We start from the raw sequence: 5679 nt of genomic DNA, 5'->3' as shown, positions 1-5679 counted from the left end.
TTCTCCATCTCTTCGAAATCTGGACCGGACTCTCCACTCTTGACCCTCTTTGGAATACACCCCTGGCAGCCTTTTCCCCGTTAAATGACTAGGGTCGCCAAGTAAGCCCAAGACTATTCACTGGCACTCCGTACCTTTGTCCCTTACTCGTTTGTTTCCCATTCAGTAACATTTCTCCCCTGTGTTTACAGAAGTTCCTGTTAGAAGTCTCCCCGTGCTCTACGCCGGTTTCTCCGCCCACGGATTTCCTTTAGTTTTCTGCGTATGGTTTTTGTTAAACCCAGTTCCGTTCACGTTTTGTTCTTTTCAATAAATTATACACAGTTCTAAGCAAATTGAGTCTGCTCTTGAGTCCACCGCATTCTCGTCCGTGACAGAACGAACTGGCCACTAATGGACTCAGCGGACCCAATTCGCGCCGCCATTAACAAACAGGGCGCGGTGTTAGGACGGCATGAACAGACTTTGACGTCCTTAATGGACCAGTGTAATGCTATCAGTGAAAAACAGGAGGAGTTACTTACCCGGTTGTCAGAAATCAGGGAGCCTAATCCACCCGTTTTTCCTAGTCAGCCGGGACCGTTGCCTGCACCCGCCGTTGCGCGTCCTGAATCGGCTTATCGGGGCATCTCTTCTCCTCCACCGGAGCCTTTTCATGGAGAGCTGGGGCTGTGTGGGGGGTTCCTGTTTCAGTGGTCGTTGTTCGTCAATCGCACGCCGCACGCGTTTCCTAATGAGGCTGCCAAGATTTCCCATTTTGTTGGGTTGCTTAGGGGTAAGGCGCTTGCGTGGGCTGAGGCGTTTTTGTTTTCTCATCCTATTGCCTCGTGTTCCTATGAGGACTTCCTCAAGGAATTCAAGGCTACGTTCGCTCACCCGATCTCTGAGGGTAATGCAACTAAGAGGCTGTTGGGACTCCGCCAGGGAAAACGCAGCGTTGCGGAATATGCGATCGAGTTCCGCACCGCTGCTGTTGAAGCGGGTTGGCCGGATGCTGCGCTGCGGGGTATTTTCCTAGCGTCCCTTTCCGAACAACTGAAGGATCAGCTGGCTGTGCACGACGAGCCGGCCACGTTTGAAGCGCTTGCCTCTCTTGCTCTCAGGATCGATAGTCGACTGAGGGAGAGAGATGCTGAGAGGCGGTCCAAACCCTCTCCGTCTCTGTTTCGACCCGCGGCCGTTTCGGCGTTACCCCCGGCGCTTCCGGTGACATCATCCGTCCGTTCTCGATCTCCTTCCCCTGAGCCTATGCAGATTGGCCGCGCTCGGCTCACTCCTGAGGAGCGGGAGCGGCGTTTCCGAGCCGGAGAGTGCTTCTACTGCGGGGGAAGCGGCCATCGCATCGCTGTTTGCCCAGTCCGGCCAAAAGGCGTGGCCCGCCGGTAAGTCCGGGGTTACGGGTGGGCAGTGTTTTTAAGAGTGATAAACCCCGTTTTTTGCTTTCGGTTTCGTTGATGTCCGGTACTAAGGCTCATTCTCTCCGTGCTCTCGTTGACTTCGGGTCGGAGCAGAATTTGATAGATGCTGCGGTGGCTAAATCGTTCGATTTGCCCCTCATTCCGCTCGAGCCTCCGATCCCGGCCGCCGCTCTGAATAATGAGGTGTTCGCGATGATCACTCACCGGACCGCGCCTGTCAAGTTAGTCACGTCAGGTAATCATCAGGAAGACATAACTCTCTTTGCCACCTCTTCCCTTGACGTGCCAGTGATCCTTGGTTTTCCGTGGTTGCAGAAGCACAATCCGCACATTGACTGGGCAGCGAAGAAAGTAGCGAGTTGGAGTTTGTTTTGTCTTGCCAACTGTTTAAAGTCAGCTCTGCCCTCGGGGGCTTTTGTTTCTCCTCCAGTGGTTGTCTCCCCCCCTGACCTTTCCTCTGTCCCTCCTGAATATCATGATCTACAAGAAGTGTTCAGTAAAGACAGGGCTCTGTCGCTGCCTCCTCATCGGCCCTATGATTGTGCTATTGATCTCCTCCCCGGTGCCCCTCTGCCCTCCAGCCGTCTCTATAACCTGTCCCGTTCGGAGAGAGGGACTATGGAGACGTACGTCCGGGATTCGCTGGCGGCCGGTCTCATTCGTCCTTCTTCTTCACCGGTGGCCGCTGGTTTCTTTTTTGTTTCTAAAAAGGATGCGTCGCTCCGGCCGTGCATTGATTATAGGGGCCTTAATGCGATCACGATTAGGAACAGGTATCCCCTGCCTTTGATCAGTTCAGCTTTCGAACCCCTCCACGGGGCCACTGTCTTCTCTAAGTTGGACTTGAGGAATGCATACCACCTTGTCCGCATAAGGGAGGGTGACGAGTGGAAGACTGCTTTTAACACTCCTCTGGGGCATTTTGAATACCTGGTGATGCCGTTTGGCCTCACCAATGCCCCTGCAGTCTTCCAGGCACTGGTGAATGACGTGCTCCGGGATTTTTTGAATGTTTTTGTGTTTGTTTATCTGGACGACATTCTGATTTTTTTCTCAGTCCCTTGAGGAACATCGGGTGCATGTCCGGAGTGTGCTGCAGCGACTGTTGGAGAACCGCCTTTATGTGAAGGCCGAGAAGTGTGACTTTCATGTCTCGTCTATCTCGTTTCTGGGCTACTTACTGGCGGAAGGGCAGGTGAAGACGGATCCTGTAAAAGTTAAGGCAGTGGTGGAGTGGCCCGTTCCTGGTTCGCGTAGACAGCTGCAGCAGTTCCTTGGCTTCGCAAATTTCTACAGGCGTTTTGTCAGGGACTACAGTCGGGTGGCTGCGCCTCTCACTCGCCTTACTTCCTCCCGGGTCCCCTTCGTTTGGTCCCCCGAGGCTCACTCGGCCTTTGCCACACTCAAGCGACTTTTCACTTCGGCTCCTGTTTTAGTCCATCCTGACACGAGTAGGCAGTTTGTGGTGGAGGTTGATGCTTCAAGTGTGGGGGTGGGGGCTGTGCTGTCTCAGCGTTCTGGTCCTCGTGGCAAGCTCCAGCCCTGCGCCTATTTTTCTCGACGCCTTTCTCCTGCCGAACAGAACTATGACGTTGGGGATAGGGAGCTCCTGGCCATTAAGTTGGCTTTGGAGGAGTGGCGCCACTGGCTGGAGGGGTCGGAACATCCATTTATCATCTGGACAGATCACAAGAATCTGACTTATCTCAGAACGGCTAAAAGACTGAACTCCCGCCAGGCTCGGTGGTCCCTTTTCTTTGCTCGATTTAACTTTGATATTTCCTATCGCCCTGGTTCCAGGAATCTTAAACCCGATGCTCTGTCTCGCCAGTACTCCTCGGACTCGGACTCCCGGGACCCGGAGCTCATTCTCCCTTCCACCTGCAGGATTGGCTCCCTCACCTGGGATGTGGAGGAGGCTATACGCCACGGACTACGGGACGACGTTGATCCGGGAACCGGCCCGCCCGGTCGGCGTTTTGTGCCCTCTGCCGCCCGGTCGGCTGTTATCCATTGGATCCATACAGCCCGGTTTACTTGCCATCCGGGAGTGAGTAGGACCACGGCTTTGTTGAAGAGGTATTTCTGGTGGCGTTCTATGGACAAGGATGTGAAGGCTTATGTAGCTGCCTGTTCCGTTTGTGCCCGTAACAAGACCTCTAATCGGCCCCCGTCTGGCTTACTCCGACCGCTGAGTACCCCGCATAGGCCTTGGTCTCATATCGCCTTGGATTTTGTTACCGGCCTCCCAGCCTCTTCGGGGAAGACGGTGGTTCTGTCCATATTGATCGGTTTTCCAAGGCGGCTCACTTCGTGGCCCTGGACAAGCTGCCGACGGCTGCAGAGACCACCCAGCTCCTTACAGACCATGTGTTCCGTCTTCATGGCATACCCTCGGAGATTGTGTCTGACAGGGGGCCTCAGTTTGTCTCCCGAGTGTGGAAGGCCTTCTGTACGGCCCTGGGTGCCAAGGTCAACTTGAGTTCTGGTTTCCATCCGCAGACCAATGGCCAGACTGAGCGTTTGAACCAGGAGTTGGAATCCGCTCTTCGCTGCGTCTCGTCACTGAACCCGGCGGCCTGGTCGTCTCAGTTGCCTTGGGTGGAGTATGCCCATAATTCTCTCACGTCTTCGGCGACGGGTTTGTCGCCCTTTGAGGCCTCGCTGGGATATCAGCCACCGTTGTTCCCAGAGGATGGGGCGGATTTGGCTGTTCCTTCGGTCCAGCATCACCTTCAACGCTGCCGGCGGGTGTGGCGGAGGGTCCGGCGGGCTCTCCTTGCAACTGTCGACCGGCAACGGGATTATGCGGATCGTCGCCGCTCTGTCGCTCCGGCGTATCGGCCTGGACAACGGGTGTGGCTTTGTGCTAAGGACATTCCCTTGCGGTCGCTTTCTCGAAAGTTGGCTCCCCGCTATGTTGGCCCCTATGAGATCACTGCTGTCGTCGGCCCCTCGGCGGTCCGTCTCAGGCTCCCGGCTTCCTGGCGTGTCCATCCGACGTTTCACGTCTCTCAGGTCAAGCCGGTCCGTAGCAGTCCTCTGTGTCCACCGCCTGTTCTCCCGCCCGGCTCGTGGACGGTCATCCGGCCTATTCGGTCCGGCGGATCGTTGACGTGCGCCGCCGTGGTCGTGGTGTCCAGTACCTGGTGGACTGGGAGGGGTATGGGCCTGAGGAGCGTTGTTGGGTTCCCCGGTCGCTCGTTCTGGACCCGTCTCTGATCGCTGCGTTTCGTTCCTCCCCTCGCAGGGCCCGGTCTGGGGGGTCGCCGGGTGGCGGCCCTTGAGGGGGAGGTACTGTCATATGCTGTGGGAGTGTCTGGTTGGGCGTGGTCCAGGTTCCTGTCATTTGTCCCTGGGAGTGGAGTTGGCCAGCTCATCACCTGTTGTCAATCTCCGGGGCTCCACCTAGAGGCCTTCTCTGAGCTCTGACTCTGTATATCTGGACCTTGGGTTAATATGTTTTTGTTTCCTGTATTCTTCAGATTCTCCACCCATCGCACTCACCAGTAGTGCTGTTTTTGGTCTCCATCCTGTCCTCCCATCTGCTCGGAACCCGAGGATTATATACTCCACTTCTCCTCAGCCTGCCCTTCAGTCTGTATTCTCCATCTCTTCGAAATCTGGACCGGACTCTCCACTCTTGACCCTCTTTGGAATACACCCCTGGCAGCCTTTTCCCCGTTAAATGACTAGGGTCGCCAAGTAAGCCCAAGACTATTCACTGGCACTCCGTACCTTTGTCCCTTACTCGTTTGTTTCCCATTCAGTAACATTTCTCCCCTGTGTTTACAGAAGTTCCCGTTAGAAGTCTCCCCGTGCTCTACGCCGGTTTCTCCGCCCACGGATTTCCTTTAGTTTTCTGCGTATGGTTTTTGTTAAACCCAGTTCCGTTCACGTTTTGTTCTTTTCAATAAATTATACACAGTTCTAAGCAAATTGAGTCTGCTCTTGAGTCCACCGCATTCTCGTCCGTGACAGATCAGTGCCCAGCAGCAATATTTTACTCTATTGAATAAACCAGTAGTGTTCTCAGGTGAGGCTCTGTTGAGGGGGCCTTGTCCTTGTACTGTATGTGCTGTACTTCTAGTACTGTCCAATCCCCCGAGAGCCCTTTCAACCCCCAAATAATTCATCCAACTTTCTACTGTAAAAGAGAGATTCGTATTTTTTTAATATATGTTTGGTAAAGCAGATATAGAGTGTCGAACATAAGCACACGTATGGAAAATACCAGGTATTTTTTTTCCATTCAATTAAA

At 54.3% G+C, this 5679-nt stretch overlaps 1 long non-coding RNA gene across 1 annotated transcript; it reads left to right on the top strand.

Moving 5' to 3' along the window:
* The first annotated feature begins 1152 nt into the window (after window positions 1-1152).
* Window positions 1153-5388, top strand: LOC147318813 (uncharacterized). The gene is made up of 3 exons (XR_015131399.1): window positions 1153-1382; window positions 4904-5123; window positions 5214-5388. It is a non-coding gene; the product is annotated as an uncharacterized LOC147318813 (long non-coding RNA).
* Window positions 5389-5679: the final 291 nt, after the last annotated feature.

The sequence above is a fragment of the Aulonocara sp. 'chitande type north' Nkhata Bay genome, linkage group LG11, assembly GCF_057382095.1.
Source record: "Aulonocara sp. 'chitande type north' Nkhata Bay isolate Kocher_YH1m ecotype deep benthic linkage group LG11, A_spYH_male_GT1.1, whole genome shotgun sequence".
Classification (NCBI taxonomy): Eukaryota; Metazoa; Chordata; class Actinopteri; order Cichliformes; family Cichlidae; genus Aulonocara; species Aulonocara sp. 'chitande type north' Nkhata Bay.
This window is presented reverse-complemented; position numbering and strand designations above follow the sequence as displayed.